At 44.6% G+C, this 27,973-nt stretch overlaps 2 protein-coding genes across 4 annotated transcripts in view; one reads left to right on the top strand and one right to left on the bottom strand.

The window, feature by feature from the left end:
- LOC143817064 (phosphatidylinositol 3,4,5-trisphosphate 3-phosphatase TPTE2-like) overlaps window positions 1-439 on the bottom strand; it is a 90,899-nt gene extending 90,460 nt beyond the window's left edge. The window contains exon 1 of one of the 3 annotated variants that reach the window (XM_077298154.1): window positions 283-439. The gene's annotated coding sequence lies outside the window, so the exon portion shown is untranslated. Of the gene's footprint in view, window positions 1-78 lie in introns of all 3 variants that reach the window. The other 2 variants (XM_077298156.1, XM_077298155.1) reach the window with 2 other exon arrangements.
- Window positions 440-19,446: 19,007 nt separating this feature from the next.
- Window positions 19,447-27,973, top strand: part of LOC143817065 (fibrinogen-like protein 1) — a 37,796-nt gene continuing 29,269 nt past the window's right edge. Inside the window, exon 1 of the mRNA XM_077298157.1 lies at window positions 19,447-19,582. The gene's annotated coding sequence lies outside the window, so the exon portion shown is untranslated. The remainder of the gene's footprint in view (window positions 19,583-27,973) is intronic.

The raw sequence follows: 27,973 nt of genomic DNA, 5'->3' as shown, positions 1-27,973 counted from the left end.
GGCCGGGACCTCGGAACATTGGCTGTGAGTGGTGATAGCTGTGCTATATCTTGTATGATGGGTATATTGTAGCCTTACCTCTGCTGCCAGCGCCTCCGTCTGTACACAGCTCATCAGTAGACTGACACTGCAGGTAGGCTGCACCTAGATGACTCCAGATCCATGTCACCTCCTCACATTTCTTGAATGAACTTGATTAGGCAGGAAGGTCTTGTTAGGGACTGAGAAGGGGAGGGAGAGTATGCGAAAGAAACAAAAACATTGGCACAAGTTTCTGCTCACCTCTGTACACCGCTTCTGCCTCTTCTCCTTAATACTTTCTCTTCTTCACCTCTTCTCACCCTTGTTTTCCATCCCAGTGACTTTCGGGATGTTGCACTCGTGTCTTCCTCCTCTTTCCTGCTCTCTCCTCTTCCTCTGCCCCCCTTCCCTCTTCTGTGAGTGCACAGCCAGCACTTTCCACTTCCTCTGATGACTCCTGCTGACTCTGCCTGGCGTATTTTCTCCAGCCATCCTTGTCCCTGACATTATTTCTGTAACACTATAACTACACTGGGACTACTAACATTATTATCCCTTCTGACGTGAACTTTAACCCTCTTTACTGCTATTATAACATAATCCAAGAGAAGGAAGCTTCAGGAACTTGGGTCATGTGATCATTTTGATGATTATTCCCAGGATTTAGCAATAGATTTTCCAGCAATTAACCCTTTTTAGAGATGCAACCAATTTTGCCCGGGATCTTAAAACCATTGTGTAAGGAAGTTAAAAATAAAAACCAAGACTCAACTGTTCAGACCCACAACGGGCACTGTGATGGTCCCCATCGGGCTCTCAGGTTTCCCAATATAGACAAAAGCCATGACGAAATAAACACTGAAATACATAAGTGTAAATTCACCAAACACAAATCAGGGGGCTCATATGATATGTGACCCAGATCCCTATATGTGGAAGACATTACATACAGTATTATCCCACATCCTGAGCTTCTATCCTTACGTCAGGTATCACACCTCATTGAATTAGTTTCCATTTCTTTTCATTTTATTACAAGGAAACAATGCAGTGTTATTGTGGCTATAAAATTTACTTAAAAAGACTTGTTCTATAAGTCATGCAAATCGACCGAAACCCAAACACCAAATTTACACGTCCTAGAGTGGATGAGACATTTCACTTGGATTCAATGTAATACACAAGGCATGACTAGGGCACAATTATAAATGTACAAACTATGAACTATAAATCTATTTATGATACTTGTATACTAGGTATAAGGGCTCCTGTTAGCGACTTGAAAAAAGATTGATTACTCTCAGTGGGACAGGCAAAATAATAATTTTGTAGTTATGATACCTCTTTAATAGTTAACAAAAATTAAGTAGGTGATATTACAAAGCAAGCTTTGGAGGCTGCTTGGGTCTCTTCATCAGGCTGGTATAGCAAAATGTCTGAAAAAAACCCCAAATATATTCACAAAGCAACCAGAGACTCTTTGGGCTCTTTCAGACATCAGGTTTTTTTTGGTCTATGCGCTATCCATTATTTATGCAGATAAATCACAAAGCTATTGCAATAAAATTTCATTTTCAAGTGATCTTTTTTAGTGGACCGATTGTCCTTAAGAAAAAATGGAGATATGTTCTAATTTGATCCGTGTTGCAGAGCAAATTTATCAATGCAACTCAATGGCCCCATGAAAAGAAACTGATCTAATATGGATAGCAGCCATGTGCTATCCATATTTTGCAATTGAATGGGTAGCAGAAGATAAGAATTTTTTTCAAACAAGAAAATTGGATTTAACAAGGATTGTAAAAACTGACAAACGGATGATAAAAAAAAATCCATGGACCACTTGACAGTTATGATTAGAAAAATAATGTGAACGAGTCTAAGAATCATAATGGGGCAAAAGTCATAGCTGGTGATTGGCAATATTAAAGAAAGGAAGAGGTGGAGCTGAGAGGGACTTTCCCCATTGGGAGACTCATATTCACATTTTTTTTTGTTCATTTATGTACTGTTGGCGTCAATGTATGCATTCTCAGTCTCCTGGCACAGACACCGACTTACCACCATGGCTAACCTCCAGCACTCCCTCCTCCTTCTCCTACTTCTGCTGAGTGGGGTCTGCGCTTGGCTCAGAGATCCCCGGGCACTGTGCTTAGGGCATGTGTGCTTCCCCCCTCTTAAATGGACAGCTTGTGCTGTCCTGAAGTGTCCTCAGCCAATTGCTGGGAGACACTTATTATTTAAGGCACCTCCACCTGATGGGAGGTGCCTGAGCAACGTATTTAGTCAGTTAGTCTGCATGCTTGCTAGTTCTCAGGTCCTCTGTCAATGCGTAACCACCAGTACATACTAGTTCCCAGGGCCGCCATAAGGGCATTACTGCCCTTACTGCTGTATGGGGCCCTGTGAGCAGAAGTACAGAGGGAGGCCAGGAGCCAATCCAGGCCCCCCTCTTATGCTTCTGCTCACCAGGCCGCATGTGGCAATAAAGTGCAGTGTGTTGTGTGCTGTGGCTCACCTTGGGGCTGGGAGCTTTTCCCGGAGCTCCACGGCCATCTAACATGAGCGGCCATGCAGATCCAGATCCTGCTCCCTCCGCCTTCTCTGGACTTCTGGTCAGGTGACGGCGTATACTTGATGACGTCATCGCGTATGCAGTGGCATGTACGAGGACATTAGAAGCAGAGCTGCACCTGCAGGGGATTGTCAATGAGGTAAGTATGAAAAATGTTTTTTTTTCTTTTATAAAATTAATTAAATGGGTGAGGGGGGCTATAAATGATCAAGTGGGGGGAGGCTGACAGCAAATGATGAAGTGAGTGGGGGACTGCAAATGATGAAGTGAGGGGAGGGTGACTGCAAATGATGAATTGAGTGGGGGAGGGGGACTGCAAATGATGAATTGAGGGTGGAGTACAGGGGAAAGCAATTGAATTGAAAGTGGAGGGTGAGGAAAGCAAATGATGAATTGAAGGTGGGGGGTGGGGAGAGCAAATGATGATGAATTTTGAAGGTGGGGGGAGTAAATGATGATGTATTGAGACTGGGGGATGGGGACAGAAAATCATTAATTGAGAGTGGGGGACAACAAATGATACATTGTAGATTATAAGCTCCTACGGGCAGGGTCATCAACATCTTTGAATTAATTATTGTATTACCGTAAACTTTGTTATGACTGTTGTATATGGACTGTTGAATTGTAAAGCGCTGCGGAATATGTTGGCACTATATAAATAAAGATTATTATTATGATTGGGGGTGGGGCAGAAAATAATCATAAATTGAGGGTGGAGGAGGGTGTTGGTGAGAGATAGAGAAGATATGAAGGGGCATGTAAATAATATAAATTGGGGAAGATTCAGAGTGGAAGACGTTGAGGATGCAGTGACTGGTATTGAATTGGGGGAATGAGTTCAAATTTACAAGGGCTAATTAATTTATATATTTATTAGGCAGAAAAGGTGGATATTTATAGTTGGTGGGGGCACAGCGGTGGACTACAATTTATATTTGGAATGGTGAGTTGCATATTATGTATTAATTGCAGGTGCATGTCTGTATTCAGCTGTGTTCTGTAAAAGAAAGGGAAAAAGTGGTGAATGTGCTCTCGAAGTCGGGCTCTAGGTAACTTTGCAGAGACGAGTCCTGGCTGGAAGAAGTGGTGGCAGGCTGCGCTGGATGAAAAAGAAAAGCAAAGATGAAGGACTTCAGCTAGAGATGTCACTGGTGAGTCAGTGGGTTACCTGTACACTGACACTATACACTGTATATAGTATGTAGAGAGCTCCTGTGTATATCAATGGTGATCACTGTATTATCTGTGCACTGACACAATATACAGAGCTCCTGTGTATAATGTCACTGGTGATCACTGTATTACCTGTACATTGCACACTACAGTATATACAGATCTCCTGAGTATAATGTCACTGGTGATCACTGCATTACCTGTACACTGACACCATATACAGAGCTCCTGTGTATAATGTCACTGGTTATCTTTGCATTACCTGTACACTGACTGTATCTGTAAAGCTCTTGTGTATAATAGCACTTAGTATTGTGTTTTGTTTTTTTAATTAATGATTAGTATTGTAGTATTGGGTCACTATGTGGTGGTAATATCTGGTCTGGTCATGGTGTGATGGCATTTGTTCCTTGTATGCGCTATTATTCAGTTACTATGTGGTGATAATGTAGTCTGGTCATGGTGTAGCGGTATTTGTGCCTTGTATGAGGTATTATTCGGTCACTATGTGGCGGTAATATGTGGTCTGGTCATGGTGTGGTGGCATTTGTGCCTTGTATGAGGTATTATTCGGTCACTATGTGGTGGTAATATGTGGTCTGGTCACGGGGTGGCAGTATTTGTTCCTTGTATATGGTAGTATATAGTCACTATGTGGTGGTAATATGTGATCTGGCTTGGTGTGACAGTATTTGTCCCTTGCATGTGGTATTAATGGTCATTTTAAAAAATGTATGTGACTCATTCCCTTAAAGAAAAATGAATAAAAATGTACCTAAAAGAGTATAGATTATATTAAGAAATGTGTAATAGGTTAGAGTAGAGTTGTCGACTTAAAATATCTTTTAGCTAAAACAAAAGCTGATGGTTATGCATGAGATCTGGTATTCAATGGGAACTGTTAATGTGTGATTGGTGAGGACTAGGTGCAGAAGTGGAGTTTTTCTCCAAGAGTGGGCAGTGGGACTGTGGAAGGTTCGAGGAGTTGAGGAGGAGCTGGGGTGAAGCCTGGTCGGAGTCTCAAAGGGGCCTGGAAATTTTGCCAGTATGGGACCCTGAAATTTCTAGTGGCAGCCCTGCTAGTACCTGCCTGTATATGCTTGCTCTGCTTGTTCCTGCTTCTGCCTTTCATCGCACCTGTCTGTGCCAATCTGTATACCAGTCGTACCTGCATCTGCCTGTGCCTATGTGAATACCAGTTGTGCTTGCCAGCACCTGCCTTTGCCCACCTGTATACCAGCCGTACTTGCCTGTGCCCACCTGTATACCATCTGTACCTGCCTACACCTGCTTGTACCCACCTGTATACCAGCTATACCTGCCAGCACCTGCCAGTGACAGTCTGTATACCAGCCATGCTAGCCTGCACCTGCCTGTGCCCACCTGTATACCAGCCACACCTGCCTGCACCTGCCTGTGCCCTGCACCTGCCTGTGCCCACCTGTATACCAGCCGCACCTGCCTGTGCCCACCTATATGCCAGCCACACCTGCCTGTGCCCACCTGTACAGGATATTGGACAACATCAGGATGAAGTACATAGCAATTTCTAAATAATAATATTGCAAACCACTGCGATAAAACTAAGGCTGAAATATCAATATACTTACTTCTATTATGGCTGTTTGTGTGTTTTATGAGAATCCTTATGGATAAAGGGTTGTACCTGGTTACAGCGATTGTACTGAAAGGTAAAGTATACAGGAGATCGGTATATTATTTGGGCCGTACAAATAGGTTATCAAGGATATCAATTAAATGCACTTACTCCTCATGTGAGGTTTTATAGGCTGCACCTGAAGCGTTCCTATACGAGGTTTAAGTGTTTCTTGGTGTGATAAACCATAGCTGGAGGGTAGAATATGCAAAAAAAAAAAAACAGTATAATATTTGGACCGTATAGACGTGTTATCATAAGTATTAGTGGAATACACTTACTCTCTTTATATAAGACTATGTAGGCTGCATCCGGAGTATTCCTATATGTAATTGAGCATTTCTCTTTCCACGGTGTGACAAATTGAATGCTAATAAATAAATAGAGTAAAAAATGTCAGCAGTGCCTTAAAACAATTGGGTTATTGCTAACCACAACAATTGCAGCAGTATCAATAAGAATCACCCGGCACTCACCACATCTTGCTTAGAAAACCATATGCGGTGAAGATGGCGAGGTAGTGCTGTTTGTATCGCTTAAAATAGCTTCAGCGGACTGTGGTGCGGCCAGTGCCTGAGGCCGAGGTTCCTGGACGGTAACGTCCCAGTGAGTGGCAAGAAGGTACCAGTGCCTGGCGTGCCCCGGCCGGAAGCAACGCTGAGGACGCGGTGCCGAAATAGGGGCGGAGCTAGTGTGACGTCACAGAAAGCAGGGATGGGTGCGCGAGAGAGACAAGCTGCCAACTAGTTTCGAGGGGTAACTCCCCTCTTCGTTACCGTCCAGGAACCTCGGCCTCAGGCACTGGCCGCACCACAGTCCGCTGAAGCTATTTTAAGCGATACAAACAGCACTACCTCGCCATCTTCACCGCATGTGGTTTTCTAAGCAGGATGTGGTGAGTGCCGGGTGATTCTTATTGATACTGCTGCAATTGTTGTGGTTAGCAATAACCCAATTCTTTTAAGGCACTGCTGACATTTTTTACTCTATTTATTTATTAGCATTCAACTTGTCACACCGTGGAAAGAGAAATGCTCAATTACATATAGGAATACTCCGGATGCAGCCTACATAGTCTTATATAAAGAGAGTAAGTGTATTCCACTAATACTTATGATAACACATCTATACGGTCCAAATATTATACTGTTTTTTTTTTTTTTTGCATATTCTACCCTCCAGCATTGGTTTATCACACCAAGAAACACTTAAACCTCGTATAGGAACGCTTCAGGTGCAGCCTATAAAACCTCACATGAGGAGTAAGTGCATTTAATTGATATCCTTGATAACCTATTTGTACGGCCCAAATAATATACCGATCTCCTGTATACTTTACCTTTCAGTACAATCGCTGTAACCAGGTGCAACCCTTTATCCATAAGGATTCTCATAAAACACACAAACAGCCATAATAGAAGTAAGTATATTGATATTTCAGCCTTAGTTTTAGCGCAGTGGTTTGCAATATTATTATTTAGGTGTTAATTTTTCTAACAGAGTCCTGCACAGAACCTGTTTTTAACCACGTGCAGCTTCCAAGGCCCCCACCTTATCTTTTCAGGTGATTAAGCGCCAGTGTATATACATTTTTTTCTCTTTTTTAGACATAGCAATTTCTACTAGCTGCTCTTCCTAATTTTCTCAATGTTCAGTGAAAAACTGAGAGAAGCATGAAGAAAAGCTCGTTGTCACGTGACCGTAAGTATGAAAATCGCATATGAATGAAGTGGCCATGTGATGGCTGCTGCAACCTGCAAGCAGAGCTGAATACTGACAGGATATTACACGCTGTTAGGATTGACATGCTACAGGGCTTCATTATATAATTAAAGTGCTTGTCTGGTTGGAGATGAATGTCTGCAGTCACTCTATGTGACTGCAGGCTTCTGAATTCGCACAGCGCATGCACTGCACTCTTTTAAGATTCTTCCTTACTGGTGACAAGAGTGGACGGTCATGGGAGCACAAGTATGTGATTTGCATAATTCTGGCCACATTCCGACTAGACGTATCCGGCATTGCTCAATTCATTTTTATTGAGTGAGACCTCGCAGGTCTAGTCGGGACCATGTGACTGCATGTATGCAAATCACCCGCACTAGAGAATCCTGACAGTGTGCAGTGCGCACTGTGAGAATTCAGAAGTCTGTAGTCACATAGAGTGACTGCAGACTCATCACAAACTTGGACAACCCCTTTTTATGATCCTATCACAAATACAAACATGAAAAGTAGTCAGTATCACAAAAAAAATTTACATCCAGGCACCTTATAGATGATTATAGATGTTGTCTCTGATTGGCGTCTGCCACGCATGTGTCAGAAGCTGCAGACCATCACACTGCATCTGACTGCAAAAGGTCTCAGTTTGCTTTGCATACTTCTTCCTGGTCCTTCTGACTCTAGGACCCAGTAGCAACCTTCCTTCTACTCTAATGGACACACCTGGGACCGGGTGCTTATACAGTGCCTTGCGAAAGTATTCGCCCCCCTGGAACTTTTCAACCTTTTCCCACATATCATGCTTCAAACATAAAGATACCAAATGTAAACTTTCGGTGAAGAATCAACAACAAGTGGAACACAATTGTGAAGTTGAACAAAATTTATTGGTTATTTTAAATTTTTGTGGAAATTCAAAGACTGAAAAGTGGGGCGTGCAATATTATTCAGCCCCTTTAACTTAATACTTTGTTGCGCCACCTTTTGCTGCGATTACAGCTGCAAGTCGCTTGGGGTATGTCTCTATCAGTTTTGTACATCGAGAGCCTGAAATTCTTGCCCATTCTTCCTTGGCAAACAGCTCGAGCTCAGTGAGGTTTGATGGAGATCGTTTGTGAACAGCAGTTTTCAGCCCTTTCCACAGATCCTCGATTGGATTGAGGTCTGGACATTGACATGGCCATTCTAACACCTGGATACGTTTATTTGTGAACCATTCCATTGTAGATAGGCTTTATGTTTGGGATCATTGTCTTGTTGGAAGACAAATCTCCGTCCCAGTATCAGGTCTTTTGCAGGCTCCAACAGGTTTTCTACAAGAATGGTCCTGTATTTGGCGCCATCCATCTTCCCATGAATTTTAACCATCTTCCCTCTCCCTGCTGAAGAAAAGCAGGCCCAAACCATGATGCTGCCACCACCATGTTTGACAGTGGGGATGGTGTCTTCAGGGTGATGAGCTGTGTTGCCTTTACGCCAAACATATCGTTTGGCATTGTTGCCAAAAAGTTCGATTTTGGTTTCATCTGACCAGAGCACCTTCTTCCACATGTTTGGTGTGTCTCCCAGGTGGCTTGTTGCAAACATTAAGCAACACTTTTTATGGATATCTTTGAGAAATGGCGTTCTTCTTGCCACTTTTACATAAAGGCCAAATTTGTGCAGTGTACGACTGATTGTTGTCCTATGGACAGACTGTCCCATCTCAGTTGTGGTGAGGTGGTGGTGTCTGCAGTTCATCCAGAGTGATCATGGGCCTCTTGGCTGCATCTTTGATCAGTCTTCTCCTTGTTTGAGATGAAAATTTAGAGGGACGGCTGGGTCTTGCTAGAATTGCAGTGGTATGATACTCCTTCCATTTCAATATGATGGCTTGCACAGTGCTCCTTGGGATGTTTAAAGTTTTGGAAATCATTTTGTATCCAAATCCGACTTTAAACTTCTCCACAACAGTATCACAGACCTGCCTGTTGTGTTCCTTGGTCTTCATGATGCTCTCTGTGCTTCAAACAGAACCTTGAGACTATCACAGAGCAGGTGCATTTATACAGAGACTTGATTACACACAGGTGGATTATATTTATCATCATTAGGCATTTAGGACAACATTGGATCATTCAGAGATCCACAATGAACTTCTGAAGTGAGTTTGCTGCACTGAAAGTAAAGGGGCTGAATAATATTGCACGCCCCACTTTTCAGTTTTTGAATTTCCACAAAAATTTTAAATAACCAATAAATTTTGTTCTTCTTCACAATTGTGTTCCACTTGTTGTTGATTCTTCACCAAAAATTTACATTTGGTATCTTTATGTGGGAAAAGGTTGAAAAGTTCCAGGGAGCCGAATACTTTCACAAGGCACTGTAACTCCCATCTTGCTGGTGGCCGGTGGTATTTCCATTTCCCTGTTGAGGCTATCTTCCTCCTTGGAGTTTGGAGGACGTCTGTGTTTCTCTCTGAGTCTACACAAGCCAAGTGTTCCCCTTGTTTGTGTATCCCGTCTGTCTTTAGTTGTAGTGGGGATTGACTAATGCACATCCTGTCCTTCCCTATGCAGGGGTTACTGCTAGGGTCAGGCAGTGTTTAGGCATCCTGCTCCGCGATAGGTGCAGAACCTATATAGGGATGTTAGGGCAGACAGGGTGAAGTTAGATCTGCCTAGGGGTCTCCACTCCCCCCTTCCCTAGGGTTGGATTCCCTTCTCCTTAACCCTTCATGTTGCACTTAGTCTTTCCTACATTGTGAGTTGTTATCTTTCTTTTCTTCTTCATCTTGTCCAGATGAAATGATGACTTTTCACAGTCACAGCCCATCTCTGCAGACTTCCATCTTCTCCAGTCTTCTGCACTACAGTGCCCTTAAAAATACCAATGTCATTATAATGCTCCTGAATAAAAATATCTGCCCTACACTGAGCCACTGAATAAATAATTGCCCCTCAATATATTCCCTGCACAAAATATGACCCATAGACTGTCCCTCTTATGGGACATGCCCTCCACACTGCCCTCTTTTCCATACTGGGCCCCCTCTTCACAATGTCCTCTCACACTATGTCCACTCTATAGGGCCCAGTTTCTATACTGTGCACCTTCAACACACTCCTCCTCCTTGGCTTTCTGTCCCCTCCTGGCTGTTCCCTTACATTGTCCCCCATGCTACCCTCCACACTACTGAGGCTCTATTTTGTGCCCACTCAGACTTTTCTCCCCCATACTGTCCCCTCACACTATTCCCCTGAATAGTCTTGTCCCACGTTTTCCCCTCCCTCCTCATAATGTCTCCTCTCATATCCCTCCTGCAATCCATGATGTCTCCTCATATATTTTCTCCCTCACTCTCCATACTGCCTTATCACACATGCCCCTGACTCCACATTTTGTGTCCACACCCATACCATCACCCTCGCTCCCCATACTGTTTCTACATACAGTCTTCCCCTTGCTCCTCATATTGTGTCCGCATACATTCCCCCCTCGCTACTCATAATGTGTCCACACCCATCCCCACACTCACAATACTTTGTCCTCACCCATCTCCCTAATCACCATATTGTGTCAGCACCTATAACCCCAACTCACCATACTGTGTCTACACCCATCCTCCCATACTGTTACCTCATGTATGCCCCCATTCCCCAGTGGTCAGTAGGGTTGAGCGACTTTTGCTTTTTTAGGATCGAGTCGGGTTTCGTGAAACCCGACTGTCTCGAAAGTCGGATCGTGTGAAAAGTCGGGGGGCCGACCGAAACACGAAACCCAATGCAAGTCTATGAGGATATATTTTTTTTTTTCTCTCTCTCTCTCTCTCTCTCTCTCTCTCCGTCCCTGCAAAGTTTGTGTTTCACTGTGCAAATCGCTATATCCCAAACGTTAAGATGGCGGCTTTACCCCCTGTGACGCCGCACAAAGCAAGCCGGAACCTATGTCATCACGCTGCCCACACTCCTTCATTGGCTGAAAAAATGGCGGGGAAAGCGTCATATGAAACGCGACTTTGGCGCGAAGATCGCCGACCGCATGGCCGATCCCACAGTGGGATCGGGTCGGGTTTCATGAAACCCGACTTTGCTGAAAGTCGGCGACTTTTGAAAATGTCCGATCCGTTTCGCTCAACCCTAGTGGTCAGAGCTTCAATTGATCACTCAGAATTGGGAAACAGCACCTTCTCTGAGCTGGCTGTCAGTTTGACAGTGGGCTCCGAAAACGTCTGACTTGCAGTCCGGATGCGGCAGAATGCAAACCTCTGCATCAGGTGTCCCGATAGTGTCCCCTTTTTCCCCTTAGATACGCCTCTGCCTTTATGAATTTACTTATCTAACATCAGAGCTTGTCTGAATGCAGTATACATAATTTATTTACTATTCTTATTTATATAGCGCCACCATACTCCGCAGTCCTTTATAGACATCATCATCACTATCCCTATTGGGACTCACAATCTAAATTTCTGTCAGTATATTATTGGAACCTCCAGAAAACCACACATACACATTGTTCACAAACTTGAATAATGGGCAGCGACTAATAGAATGGTATTTAACAGGGAGAAATGCAAGATTCTGCATCTGGGCAAGAAAAACTAATGTTACACCTATAGAATGGGAGGAATAGAACTAAGCAACAGCACAAGTGGAAAAAAACTTGGGTATCCTAATAGATTACAGATTGCACAAGAGTGTCAACAGTGTGAAGCAGCAGCAAAAAAAGGCAAACACAGTTCTAGGATATATTAAGAGAAGCACAGAGTCTAGATCACGTGAAATAATTATCCCCCTCTACTCCTCCTTGGTCAGGCCTCATAAGAAATACTGTGCCAAGTTCTGGGCACCACATTTTAAAAAAGACATTGAAAAACTAGAGCAAGTTCAGAGAAGAGCTACCAGGATGGTGAGTGGACGGCAGAGTATGTCCTACGAGGAACAGTTAAAGGATCTGGGAATGTTTATCTTGCAAAAAAGAAGGCTAAGAGGAGACTTAATGGCTGTCTACAGATATCTGAAGGGATGTCACAATGTTGAGGGATCATTATTATTCTCATTTGCACATGGAAGGACAAGAAGCAGTGGAATTAAACTGAAAGGGAGAAGATACAGATTAGATATCAGAAAACTTTTTGACAGTGAGGGTGATCAATGGGTGTATCAGGCTGCCACGAGAGGTGGTGAGTTCTCCTTCATTGGAAGCCTTCAAACAGAGGCTGGACAGACACCTGTCTGAGAAGGTTAAGTGAATCCTGCATTGAGTAGAGGGTTGGACACGATCCTGGAGGTCCCTTGCAACTCTAACATTCTAGGATTCTAGGAAATTAGGTTGCATTACAACCCAGGATTTTAGGGCTAACCACTGAGGCATTGTGCTGCTCATCAGATGTACAAATGATTTATGCAATATTTACCTTGATGCTGTATAATATTATCTACGTTATGTGTGCTGAATGCATTATTTTTCTGGATGCTTTATGATACTATATTAGTATATGGCCCATATATACTCCAGGTAAATCCCCTGGTGCTGCATTGAGCCCCTCACCTCCTTACATGTGAAGTGGGTGTCATAATACACTTGATTGACTATATACAGTTTTGAAAACTCGCAAATACTTTGCGTAACTCCTAGTTGCAACTTTCGGTGTTTTCACATCACTTTGGATGAGTTCCGTCTGAAATGGGCAGGGTTAGGAGGAACATGTGGAGCGCCCCCACACCGCCGCAGGGCCGAGGGGTACCCGGAGCCGGGCCTCTGAGTCTCAGTTCTGGGGTTGTCACGGTGGCTAGACCCGGTCCGTGGCCCTGTCTGTCAGTGGGGGACGTCCGGTGCAATAAGTGGTGTTGTAACGGTGCAGTTGTGGGGTGCAGGTCGCAGTAAATAACGAGGACACCAGGTTGCAGTCTCTTTACCTCTTTACTGGAGATCTCTGAGTCCTCAGTCCAGAATACGGTTCACCAAGCTGCGCAAGTCCGGCCGGTCCAATGGCACCTCCAGAGTTCTCCTCACAGGTGGAAATCGGTGCCTTCCTTCTTAGCGCTATGTGTTGTAGTCCTTCCCTGCTGTGCTTACGGAAAGTACCCCACAACTGTTGTGTCTGTTTCTTAAGTTCCCTCACAACTCGATTAAATGATGTTCTTCTAATCGTCCGTCCCTTCCTGATGTTACAGTTAGAACGGCACCCGTTTGTCGGGTAGGCCTGGAGTTCTTCCGGGACCCTAGAGACGCCCCTCTCCCGCAATTGCCTCCCAAGACTTCATAGGTGATATGTGTTAGACAGCCCGCCTTAAACTGACTGTCCTGCCGCTGTTTAGAGTATTGCTTGAAGCTGAATGTTATAATACTCCCTCAGCGTTCCGGCCACCGGTAGTGCGCCTCAGTAGGGTGTTGCTCCGGTCTTACAGCACGACCCCTACTGGAATTCTCCTATCGCTTGATCTCGTTTCTCACTCAGCACAATCTATCTCGCTTGTAGTCCTTTCTTGGGCCCCGCCGCTTCCCGGAGCTGGCGCGGACCCGTTACGTTCTTTCTAATGCCAAGCCCCTGTCAGGATCCCACCCCTGACAGAGACCCTACTGTCTCTTCCTCCACAACACCCTCTGCCACCAGGTGTTGCTTCGTCCAATCCAGTCAGCTTTCTGATCTAACTTCCTGCCTGACCCCCGGTTTACCCACTATGGTGGGGAGTGGCCTAATGAATAGCACCCTTAGCTCCCCCCGGAGGCCCTGCTGTGAAATGTATTGGTGTCTGTGATACCTGATCGGATGAACTCCTTCAGTGCCATCGGACGCACCATGGCTCCCCATAGTGGCGGAGCCACAGTACTGCAACGACCAGGACTCTGGGGCGCTGCACTCCCCCCTGGTTAAACACAGTACTCCGGGACTGGGAAGAAAACAACAATACAAGTTAGCAAAAAGACATACAATTTTGTTGAGTGCAATAACAATAAGCATATTTGAACTGAGCTTCCCTTTATGGGAGGTGAGGACACTTGAACGTTACAAACATGGTTAACATTATAAATTACAGGCTATAAACAACTCCTGTTACCCAACCGGGTATTCTACTTAGTGCAAATGCTTTGAACAATAATTTAACATTGTCTTTAAGGACGTACACTCTGCCTCCACAAAAGACCTTCTTATAACACATTATAAGGCAATTAACTTTATACATTCTCCTTCTTTAAATCTGCAGGACCGCCTGTCCTATCGGCACCAGACCTACTGCCTCTCCTTTCTGTTACAGGACCGCCCCGTTCAGCCAGGGCCTGCTGCCTTTTCAACTACTATACACAGTATAGAACATAACTTTTCTTTCAGTTTGAGAACACTGAGCCGGCTCTACTTGGCTCCTATAAGGACTCACCCACTAACCCTTACGGGTTCACTTTCTGTCCTTAGTAACACATTACTAACTTTCGATGGGGAACGCAGGGTTTACCTTCTATCCCCCCCCCCCTTTTCTTATCAACATTATCAACTATCTTCTTTTCACAACATTAAACTTTCTCATTACTTCCTTTTACTTTTTCTCTCAGAGAACATTATCAGCTTTCCTTTACAATTAACTAATGGCATACATATAACTTTTACATGTAAATATTATCATCATTTTCTTCCATTGACATTATTGCTACCGGTCTTAAAGCAATATCACCATTTACGTGCAACAAGTGAACATCCCCTTTAAGAGGGGACCAAATCTCTGTGAGGTAGCACATCTTCTCAAGCTACCAGTCCATACTCATCAAAGGTTCCAGTACGGTATCTTCGCAAAGAGTCCTTGTTTAAGTAAAACCAGTAGGGAGCGCCTTTAATAAGGTGCAAACTATATACAAAAGAGTTCGGATCATGCACTGTTCATGATTTCAGCAGTTTTTAAAACTTGTGCAAAACTTTTGGAAACAAAAACAAACAAACAATAGGGATCCCGGGTCAACAAAGGGATCCCTTTAAGAGTTAACCCTTTACGGGTATAGCAACAAAGTAGTGGAACAGTAACTATTTACATATTCATGGTATCGAGGTTTATTCTCTTAGTAGGTTGCCAGACATCAGCTGATGGTGGACACCTCCCGACCGTGCAAGCTTCAGCCCTTGGTCCACGGCTGATGCGGCGGTAGTTTGTTCCCTCTCTTTCCAGTCCTTCCATTGTAGGATCAAGTACCGCTTATATTGTTCCCAATTCAGCACGGCAACGGTGTGACCTTCTCGCCGGACTCCATCCAGCCCAATTCGGGGGGCCTCCCACCGGAGGATAACTCCCTCCGGGCTCACATCTACGAACTCCCCCGTCTGGGTTGGTGGTAGAGGTATCAGCCTCCCCGTTGCGCCGGGGGATAATACCCCTAGCCCCGCCAAGAGGAAACGGTTATTGTGGGGGCGGGGATCGGTCGCAGGATCGGGGTCGGTCGGGGGAGCAGGGACGCTTTCTATACCTGCGCCTGATGTGATTCCACCGATGCCGGTCCGTTCCATTAACGAGGATGCTGGAGTCGGCCGCAGCCCAGACCGCGGCTCCTCCACGGCAGTCTCCGGATACGGCTCCGCTCCCCATAGCTCCTCTTCGGCTAGTTCCGAGATCGGGATTGGTAGGCTCAGCTCCGCTACCGGCTCCGAAGAACTCAGGTCCTCCTGCTGCGGCGGACGCGGGTCCTCTTCTGATGGATGAGGACGAGCCGACTTCACCTCGCCGTTGTTCGGGCCCCCGCTGTTCATCGTCACTGTCCGGCATTCGAGGGCAGGGCATGTATCGGACTCTGCCATTTCTCCAAGGTCGAGGTCCTCCTTCACCTCGTTCCCGCCATCGCAAGTCAGGGGGCGGTTCTCTGCTTTGAGGCAGGTCATCGCTTTGCAACAAGAGGCGCAGGGGGCGATCACCGCTTCTGGCGCCACTTTGGTAGTCCCCTCCCATGGCACGCCCTCCTGCTTCTCTAGCGTAGCAATGGCGGCAGTTTTTGGCGGGAACTTTTGGCGGTAAATGGCGCAGCACAGTCTTTGCAATAAAGTACAGTTCAAGCACAACAAATTACAGTTCCAAGGCACACATGACCTGATTCCTCAGGCTTAAGTAGATCCTGTTCGTGATGCCAAGTTTGGAGCGCCCCCACACCGCCGCAGGGCTGAGGGGTACCCGGAGCCGGGCCTCTGAGTCTCAGTTCTGGGGTTGTCACAGTGGCTAGACCCGGTCCGTGGCCCTGTCTGTCAGTGGGGGACGTCCGGTGCAATAAGTGGTGTTGTAACGGTGCAGTTGTGGGGTGCAGGTCGCAGTAAATAACGAGGACACCAGGTTGCAGTCTCTTTACCTCTTTACTGGAGATCTCTGAGTCCTCAGTCCAGAATACGGTTCACCAAGCTGCGCAAGTCCGGCCGGTCCAATGGCACCACCAGAGTTCTCCTCACAGGTGGAAATCGGTGCCTTCCTTCTTAGCGCTATGTGTTGTAGTCCTTCCCTGCTGTGCTTACGGAAAGTACCCCACAACTGTTGTGTCTGTTTCTTAAGTTCCCTCACAACTCGATTAAATGATGTTCTTCTAATCGTCCGTCCCTTCCTGATGTTACAGTTAGAACGGCACCCGTTTGTCGGGTAGGCCTGGAGTTCTTCCGGGACCCTAGAGACGCCCCTCTCCCGCAATTGCCTCCCAAGACTTCATAGGTGATATGTGTTAGACAGCCCGCCTTAAACTGACTGTCCTGCCGCTGTTTAGAGTATTGCTTGAAGCTGAATGTTATAATACTCCCTCGGCGTTCCGGCCACCGGTAGTGCGCCTCAGTAGGGTGTTGCTCCAGTCTTACAGCACGACCCCTACTGGAATTCTCCTATCGCTTGATCTCGTTTCTCACTCAGCACAATCTATCTCGCTTCTAGTCCTTTCTTGGGCCCCGCCGCTTCCCGGAGCTGGCGCGGACCCGTTACGTTCTTTCTAATGCCAAGCCTCTGTCAGGATCCCACCCCTGACAGAGACCCTACTGTCTCTTCCTCCACAACACCCTCTGCCACCAGGTGTTGCTTCGTCCAATCCAGTCAGCTTTCTGATCTAACTTCCTGCCTGACCCCCGGTTTACCCACTATGGTGGGGAGTGGCCTAATGAATAGCACCCTTAGCTCCCCCTGGAGGCCCTGCTGTGAAATGTATTGGTGTCTGTGATACCTGATCGGATGAACTCCTTCAGTGCCATCGGACGCACCATGGCTCCCCATAGTGGCGGAGCCACAGTACTGCAACGACCAGGACTCTGGGGCGCTGCACATGTCACACCTGCCCATTAAATTCACAAATAGTGCTAGTGTTTTATGCTGCCTTGAGTAGCACTTCTTCTGAAGTGGTGCATGCCATCCAGAAGAAATGAAAAATTAAGTGGTGTGAGCATGGGCTATGCCAGTCTTGAGGAATTGACTCATATGTGAGCTGAATGCATTACTTTCCTGGATTCTTTATTTTACTATATAATATATATATATATATATATATATATATATATATATATATATATATATATATATATAATACTACATGTCTTATTTACCTAGATGCAGTGTGTTAACTTTTAAGACTGCACGCTGACGGTGTGCTCTCTTGCCAGCTCTTCACTTCTCATCCGGGCTGGAGTGGGAGCGCACTGTCACGATGCATTAAAAGCAATATTACATAGTGACAAGATCCTACTGAGCATACGTCAGAACTGACAACCGACGCATGCTCAGTAGAGCAGGGTGTAGCCCAGCCCCTGAAACAGAATTCACTGATGACGCTTTGTTTCAGAATGCGGACAGAAGCTGCTGCAATAACTGCAGACTCTGTCCCCTGACGACATCTCGTTTGACATTCCCAGCATGCACTGGAGATTCTCAAACTAAATGTCATCGAACAGGAAGTTGGTAAAAAAAATAAAGCGGTTAGATAAAGAGGGATATTTCTTATTAAAGCACATTAGAAAAGCAATTATATCATTACATTAAATAGATGGACATTTAGAGTTAAATCAGTGTTAGTTTCGGACCAGCCCAGTAATGCAGTGCTGTCCGAGGCCCCGTAGATCCTGAGCATCCAATATTGAGAGTCGACCTTGTCCCTTATGCACGTGGATTTCTCCAGAAGCTCTGAATCTTTTGGTAATATTATATATTGACTCCCCCGGAAGAAGGCTGACGCGGCCGAAACGCGCGTAGGGGACGTGGCACCATCAGACTTGAGGTAATGTAGCATGATAGTTTTAGTGTGTACTACAATGCCATATTAGAGATTCACCATTTTGGGAATAATGTTAACATGCCACTGGGCGTAATAAGTTGATTATTTCCTGGGAGACTTATATATATATGGCAGCAAGGACAATTGGTATTAATGTGTGCCTCAGGTCTATGGTGTCATATGCATTGGTTACATCACCATCATTGTTGTCTTTTGTTATTCTGGTTATTAAATAAAGTTTGGTATTTTTTTGTACTTTGAGGTCTGACTCGTACATATTATTTATAGGTTTATGATATTATGTACTGTAGATAGTGGGATATTCAAAGTCTTTGCAATTTTACATTGAGGAATATTTTTCTGAAATTGTTCCACAATTTCTAGATGTAGTTTTTTCACAGTCAACTTCTGACCATCTTTGCATCGGAGAGACTCTGCCTCTCTAACATGCTCTTTTTTATTTAAAAAATTAACTCTCCAGCTGTATTTCATTAGATCTATTTACCTTTGTAGCCTTTTGTTAATCCTGTCCCAATTTATGTGACATGTGTTGCTGCCATCAAGTTTTAAATTAGTTAATTTTCTCAAAAGAAATGAAAACATTTATTCGTCATCTGATCTGTGTTCTGTTGTGAATAAAAAAGTGCTACAAGAGATTTCCAAATCATTGCATTCTTGTTTTCTTTACATTTAACACAGCCTACCAACATTTTTGGATTAGGGGTTGTTACAGTTACAAGAGAGCAGATTTGGCTTGTAAGAGCGGTGACATAGGGAGAGAGGAACTGAGAGAAGACATAGGAGAAAGCGTAGAATCCTTATTAATTATGACCTTTGTATTTCCTGAACATTCTGCAGATGTGTTGGAATAGTGATCCAAACCATGTCAATGTCACTTGTTCTTCCACTGTTTCTGACTAAATAGAAGCATAGTCCAACAGGTACATTCACCAACTTGTATAATATTCTCTACCTTAGCTGCAGTAATACTCTCATTCACAAAAATGTGATAAAATATATTAGGAAATCTAGTGATGCACTATTTAAAATTCCTTGTAAGACTTTCTCTAAAAGTTTAAGATTCTGGCTCCAGATTTTCTGTAATAGGAAACATGTGACTGCATACTGATGCAATCTGGCTGTTATTACCAAATCATACAAATATGTTGCAGACTTTGCTGTTTTTATTGATTTTATCCATTTTCTGTGGTCTAACGCTCCAGGATCTTAGAATACATAAGGTAAGTGCAACAATATCCTCTTTTATTTTATTTCTATCCATTGTATTTGTGAATCAGTTTTTCCTAAAGTTCCTCTTCGAAGTACAGATGTGTAAAACGCATGGGAAAGTCCACAGCTCTCTTTCACAGGATGTAAAAATCCCTGTAGGGAGTCTATGATTCAGACTTTTCTGTTCACAACTTACATGTTTCAGCCTGTGTATCCTATAGTCAGGATTGATCAAATTTCAATGACCTTTTCCAATGTTGGGCTCAAGAATTTTCTAATAAATATATAAAAGGTAGGGGAACCTTATTTCTGCTAAGGGCCATTTAGATATTTATACCATCCTTCAGGGGCCGTACAAATTTATCAACTTAAAAATAATCCTGCTATATTTGGTCAAATATTTATATATATATATTTATTAACTCACCCCTAATGTGAAGGTTGGAACTGCTTCCATTTGGTGAGGCTGTGATGTTAGGTGGCATTGATGATGTTGCTGATCGCAACTGCTTTTCCAGGTTTGCGTCGCTCTGGAGCACAGTAGACTCTTTGCAATTATATTTTTTGTGAAGAACTGATCACAGCAGTAATTTGTTTAGAACACATGTATATTTCAATTCATGTCTTTTCAAAGTGGGAAATCATTGTTCATGTAAAATTTATAGAACTCTAGCAGTTGGCAGTCTGCTGTATACATCATATAGGAGACACAGACTGCTGTAAACGTCACATCAGAGACACCAACACATTATATTGGATACACTGAGACTGCTGTGTATACATCACATGGGAGACACTGCAACTGCTGGATACATCACATACGAGACACAAACTCTGCTGTATACATCACCAAGGTGACACCAAGACTCTGCTATATACATCATAAAAGGATACAGTGTAACTAATGTGTATACATCACATGGGAGAAACAGTGACTGCTGAAACATCACATAGGAGACATTGAGACTTGTGTAAATACATCACATGGGTGATACCAAGATTGCTGCATATATAGCATATAATAAACTGAGACTGTTGTATATACATTAGATAAGAGGCAATAGGACTGCTGTATATACATCATATAGGAGACACCGAGATTGCAGTATATACTTCACATACAATATACTGAGACTGCTGTATATACATCACATAGGAGACTTTGATACTGCTGCATATACATCACATAGGAGATACTGAGATTGCTGTACATACAACACATAGGCGACCCCGAGACTACTGAATGAATCACATAGGATACATTGAGACTCTGCTGTATATACATCACATAGGAGAAACTGAGACTTTTGTGTACACATCACATAGAATACTACACTGAGACTGCTGTATACACTAAAAGAATTGTACATACATCCTGTTGCATGCACTGAGACTGCTGCATGTACATCTCATAGGAACCATTGAGACTGCTATATAGCATGCGAAAAATAAGTATTTGATACACTGCCACTTTTGCAAGTTTTCCCACCTACAAAGAATGGAGAAGTATGTAATTTTTATCATAAGTACACTTCAACTGTAAGATACAGAATCTTAAAAATAATCCAGAAAATCACATCGTATGATTTTTACATGATTAATTTGCATTTTATTGCATGAAATAAGTACCGTATATACTCGAGTACAAGCCGAGATTTTCAGCCCAAATTTTTGGGCTGAAAGTGCCCCTCTCGGCTTATACTCGAGTCATGATTGGTGGTGGGGTCGGCGGGTGAGCACTGTCATATACTTACCTAGTCCCGGCGATCCTGGCGCTCCCCCTGCCTGTCACACTGTCTTCGGTGCTGCAGCCTCTTCCCCTGTTCAGCGGTCACGTGGGACCGCTCATTAGAGAAATGAATAGGCGGCTCCACCTCCCATAGGGGCGGAGCCGCCTATTCATTTCTCTAATGAAGCGGTGCCGGTGACCGCTGATAGAGAAAGAGGCTGCGGCACCGAAGACCAGCTGTCCGGGGGAAGGAGCGGGACGCCGGGAGCAGGTAAGTATTACATATTTACCTTCCCTCATTCCACACGCCGGGCGTCGCGCCATCTTCCCGGCGTCTCTCCGCTCTGACTGTTCAGGCAGAGGGCGCGATGACGCATATAGTGTGCGCGCCGCCCTCTGCCTGATCAGTCAGTGCGGAGAGACGCCGGGAAGATGGCGCCGAGGAGCTGCAAGCAAGACAGGTGAGTATGTTTTTTTTTTTTTTTAATTGCAGCAGCAGCAACAGCTATGGGGCAATAATGGACGGTGCAGAGCACTATATGGCACAGCTATGGGGCAACGGTGCAGAGCACTATATGGCACAGCTATGGGGCAACGGTGCAGAGCACTATATGGCACAGCTATGGGGCAACGGTGCAGAGCACTATATGGCACAGCTATGGGGCAACGGTGCAGAGCACTATATGGCACAGCTATGGGGCAATGGTGCAGAGCAATATATGGCACAGCTATGGGGCAATGGTGCAGAGCACTATATGGCACAGCTATGGGGCAATGGTGCAGAGCACTATATGGCACAGCTATGGGGCAATAATGGACGGTGCAGAGCACTATATGGCACAGCTATGGGGCAATGGTGCAGAGCACTATATGGCACAGCTATGGGGCAACGGTGCAGAGCACTATATGGCACAGCTATGGGGCAACGGTGCAGAGCAATATATGGCACAGCTATGGGGCAACGGTGCAGAGCACTATATGGCACAGCTATCTATGGGGCAATGGTGCAGAGCACTATATGGCACAGCTATGGGGCAATGGTGCAGAGCACTATATGGCACAGCTATGGGGCAATAATGGACGGTGCAGAGCACTATATGGCACAGCTATGGGGCAATGGTGCAGAGCACTATATGGCACAGCTATGGGGCAATGGTGCAGAGCACTATATGGCACAGCTATGGGGCAATGGTGCAAAGCACTATATGGCACAGCTATGGGGCAATGGTGCAGAGCACTATATGGCACAGCTATGGGGCAATGGTGCAGAGCACTATATGGCACAGCTATGGGGCAACGGTGCAGAGCACTATATGGCACAGCTATGGGGCAATGGTGCAGAGCACTATATGGCACAGCTATGGGGCAATGGTGCAGAGCACTATATGGCACAGCTATGGGGCAATAATGGACGGTGCAGAGCACTATATGGCACAGCTATGGGGCAATGGTGCAGAGCACTATATGGCACAGCTATGGGGCAATGGTGCAGAGCACTATATGGCACAGCTATGGGGCAATGGTGCAGAGCATTATATATATGGCACAGCTATGGGGCAACGGTGCAGAGCACTATATATATGGCACAGCTATGGGGCAACGGTGCAGAGCATTATATATATGGCACAGCTATGGGGCAACGGTGCAGAGCATTGTATATATGGCACAGCTTTATGTGGAGTATCTATGGGGCAATGGTGCAGAGCATTGTATATATGGCACAGCTTTATGTGGAGCATCTATGGGGCCATAATGAACGGTATGGAGTATCTTTTTTTAACTTTGAAATTCACCAGTACCTGCTGCATTTTCCACCCTAGGCTTATACTCGAGTCAATAATTTTTCCCAGTTTTTTGTGGCAAAATTAGGGGGGTCGGCTTATACTCGGGTCGGCTTATACTCGAGTATATACGGTATTTGATACAATAGAAAAACAGAACTTAATATTTGGTGCAGAAACCTTTGTTTGCAATTATAGAGGTCAGACGTTCCCTATAGCTCTTGACCAAGTTTGCACACTGTCACAGGGTTACCATGACAGAGAGGAGCCAAAAGACCGCAGCGTCTGATTGCTGCTACTCCCGTGCTGAATAGAAGCACTTCACCTTCTTTTTAAACTGTGTAAATTTAATACGGCGCAGTTGTTCTGTGTCCTTTGCAGAAAAGTACCCCCAAAGTACAATGTTTCCACCACCATACTTCACAGTTGAGACGGTGTTGTTGTGGTTGTACTCATTCTTCTTCTCCAAACACAGCGAGTGGAGTGGATACAAAAAGTTCTATGTTGGTCTCAGCTGACCACATGACCTCCCATGCCTCCTCTGTATCATCCAGATGGTGATTGGCAAACTTCAAATGGGCCTGAACATGTGTTGGTGTGAGTAGGGGGACCTTGCGTGCCCTGCAGGATTTTAATCCATGACGGCGTAGTGTGTTACTAATGGTAATGCTTGAGACTGTGGACCCAGCTCTCCTCAGGTCAATGACCAAATCCTCCCATGTAGTTCGAGGGCTGACTACTGACCTTTCTCAGAATCATCCTTACCCCACGAGATCATGCATGGAGCCCAAGAACGAGGAAGATTGACGGTCACCTTGTGTTTCTTACATTTTAGAATAACAACAGTAATTGTCTTCTCACCAAGCTACTGGACTATTGTCCTGTAGCCCATCTGAGACTTGTGCAGGTTTACAATTTTGTCCCTGGTGTCCTTAGACAGCTCTTTAGTCTTGGCCATGGTGGAGAGGTTGGAGTGTGATTGAGTATATGTATAGGTATCTTTTATACCGGTAATGAGTTCAAACAGGTGCAATTAATCCAGGTAATGAGTGCGGCGTAAGAGGGCTTCAAAAGAAAAACTAACAGGCCTGAGAGAAACAGAATTTTGGCTGGTTGGTAGGTGATCAAATATTTATTTCATGCCATAGAGCCCAATTTAATTATTTAAAAATCATACAACGTGATTTTCTGTTTTTTTTTTTTATTTTTAGATTCTGTCTCTCACAGTTGAAGTGTACCTATGATAAGAATTGCAGACCTCCCCATTCTTTGTAGTTGGGGAAACTTGCAAAATAGGCAGTGTATCAAATACTTTTCTTCCCCACTATATATACCAGTCTCAGAGTTTTTCCCATTGTATGTACTATATATACACTCACCGGCCACTTTATTAGGTACACCTGTCCAACTTCTTGTTAACACTTAATTTCTAATCAGCCAATCACATGGCGGCAACTCAGTGCATTTAGGCATGTAGACATGGTCAAGACAATCTCCTGCAGTTCAAACCGAGCATCAGTATGGGGAAGAAAGGTGATTTGAGTGCCTTTGAACGTGGCATGGTTGTTGGTGCCAGAAGGGCTGGTCTGAGTATTTCAGAAACTGCTGATCTACTGGGATTTTCACGCACAACCATCTCTAGGGTTTACAGAGAATGGCCCGAAAAAGAAAAAAAATCCAGTGAGCGGCAGTTCTGTGGGCGGAAATGCCTTGTTGATGCCAGAGGTCAGAGGAGAATGGGCAGACTGGTTCGAGCTGATAGAAAGGCAACAGTGACTCAAATCGCCACCCGTTACAACCAAGGTAGGCCTAAGAGCATCTCTGAACGCACAGTGCGTCGAACTTTGAGGCAGATGGGCTACAGCAGCAGAAGACCACACCGGGTACCACTCCTTTCAGCTAAGAACAGGAAACTGAGGCTACAATTTGTACAAGCTCATCGAAATTGGACAGTAGAAGATTGGAAAAACGTTGCTTGGTCTGATGAGTCTCGATTTCTGCTGCGACATTCGGATGGTAGGGTCAGAATTTGGCGTAAACAACATGAAAGCATGGATCCATCCTGCCTTGTATGGAGCATCTTTGGGATGTGCAGCCGACAAATCTGCGGCAACTGTGTGATGCCATCATGTCAATATGGACCAAAATCTCTGAGGAATGCTTCCAGCACCTTGTTGAATCTATGCCACGAAGAATTGAGGCAGTTCTGAAGGCAAAAGGGGGTCCAACCCGTTACTAGCATGGTGTACCTAATAAAGTGGCCGGTGAGTGTATATATATATATATATATATATACATACAGACATGATACACTGAGACTCTGCTGTATGCATCACATAGGATACACTGAAACTGCGGTAGAAAGGCATAAGATACAGTGAGACTGCCGAAAATAAAACGCACTAACTCCATCCCCAAATAACATCCTGATGCTGGTGTAAAGAGACTGAGGGTGATGGCCATGGAAGAGTTGCTGCTCCATAACGCTGTGGCACTTTACTATAAAATCGTGTCCCAGTCCCAATGTGCTGCCAGGTGTGGGGTGCATCACACTCACTTGTAGGCCTCAGGCCTTTGCTTTCTCCAGGCCTCCAACTTCAGGAGTCAATGACCATAACTCAGGGGACATTCAGTTCGGTTTAACAAGTAAAAGTTTGCTGAACAGTTCTAGTTCATCACGTTGTAACACGCACTATTGGGCACAACATTTCTTAGTGCTTGTGTCCTTAATACAGTGCATCTTCAGGCTTACTATCCGATCATCTTGGACTAACCCTATAGTTACTGTTCCTGTCAGCCCCAGGGATTTTCCGTCTAGTCCCACAGTGCATCCGGGATCCGTTACCTTCCCTTCATGCGGTTCCATGTCCATTGTCCCCTGTACACCAGAGAATAAGACACTCTTTGTACTACCTGTCCCGAGCATTTAACACCGGAAACTGCAGGAATATCCGCAAGGGATTCCAGTAAGGCCTTCCACTGCCTCGAATGATAGACTATTGCTGGCACTTGCAGCCCTCTTGAACTTTACCTTGATTACTGTACTTCCCTATCTGACTATCAGGAAGTAGTCCTCTTTTACTGGGGCTTTCCCCTACCACTATGGGCTAGTCCTAAACTTTAACTATGTTTGTCCCTACAGTACGTAGCTGGGCAGATCTCCATACATTAACAGAATTATACTTATCTAATACTTTATATTCTTATATTCCCTATACACACTATGTCTATTATACTAAAAATACATATCTCACACTATACATTATACACTACCATATCACATTATATATAGCCCCGACCTATTCAAGCGAGCTTTAAAAACCCATCTCTTCAAACAAGCCTACCACACCAACTACTCAGTAAACTAACTTTGCCCTGTTCCCTCCTTCCAAATATTATTCTAAATCTGCACCCTACTATTCATCTGTCTCCACACCCTCCATGCACATGATAACTGCACTTGATACTTGACTATTGCACTTAACCACACGGGCTGATGACCGGATCATGCAGCTTTGTATGAAAATCCCTATGTATTATAATTGCCAGACCTGAAATAACAATCACTTTTCACCTATTGTGTCCCCCCCATTTCCTTGTAGATTGTAAGCTTGTAATGACCAGAGGTCCGAATAAGATCCAGTGAGTCACAAACCAAGACTAAGGCAGAAATCTCCAACAGTTGTTTACTCAAAGGCAAAATAACTAAGGTAGTATGGAGAATATCAAGGCAGATGCACCCCAAATATACACCAATTCAGCATCAGCTGAAATCACTGTGCCACTCCAAGGTCTCCTGAGAAGTGTATGCTCCAACAGACTAATAATCAATTTACCTAACAGAACAACTCAATACAAGAACAAGTGTAAATTGATTGTAATGCAATCAAGGGAGCCCCTGGAATGGCACACTGAGTATAACTTATACACATCTAATATTAACGATTAAACACTCTGAACAGGGATACCCGTGTATCTATGACTATGGTACCGTATCCTGAGATAGATCTCGTCTCAGGCAGGAATCTGCACAGGCTGCAGCCAGTCCATATCTTCAGCGCCAATAAGTTACAGCAAGCTCCTCTGTCTTGTCGGCCGATGCCGAGCCCAAACGCCGGGGACTTAGTTTGGTGGTCTCACGATGTTGTCTCTGCTTCTGTAGCTCCTAGAAATGCTCCACAACAACCCGTCCGTCTCAATATCAGCAGTCTGTCCAAACTTGTTTCTCCACTCAATGCACCGAGACTCCACAGACTCTCAAATACGTACTGGGTTTTCAGTAAAGTCTCAGTCTTCCAAAATAAAAGGTTAGCTCTTCTCCAGAAAACGTTAGCAACAAAAAGTCTCTCACAGAGTTAGATAAAAGGTTAGCTCTTCTCCAGAAAACGTTAGCAACAAAAGTCTCTCACAGAGTTAATTCCTCTCAACAGCTTTTTCTCCAACACACGCGCAGTAAATCCACACAGTCTCTTTCTATATCACTGCAGCTGCTTCTTCTCTTCCCGCCTTTTCTTCTTTTCTCTCACTTTCTTATCTGACACTTTACACACAGGACACCAGACCCCACCCACCAGCACACATTGTCTCCGGGAGTCTGGCAGTGTCTGTCCCTTGCTGCAGCAGGCAAAAACCACAGGGTCCTAGTGCTCTCTCAGTGGCACTACAGTTCACCCTCTTACAAGCTTGCGAGCAGGGACCTCACTCCTAATGTCACTGTTTAAATTGTCTTAACTCGTACTGAATTTATTGTTTGTACATGTCCCCGCTTAATTGTAAAGTGCTGCCGAATATGTTGGCGCTATATAAATAAAAATTATTATTATTTATTATTATATATATAAACGCATCATTCACATAACGCAATTGTTGTCTTCAGGGATAGAAACCCAATA

This window comes from Ranitomeya variabilis, chromosome 3 (assembly GCF_051348905.1).
Source record: "Ranitomeya variabilis isolate aRanVar5 chromosome 3, aRanVar5.hap1, whole genome shotgun sequence".
Taxonomy (NCBI): Eukaryota; Metazoa; Chordata; class Amphibia; order Anura; family Dendrobatidae; genus Ranitomeya; species Ranitomeya variabilis.
This window is presented reverse-complemented; position numbering and strand designations above follow the sequence as displayed.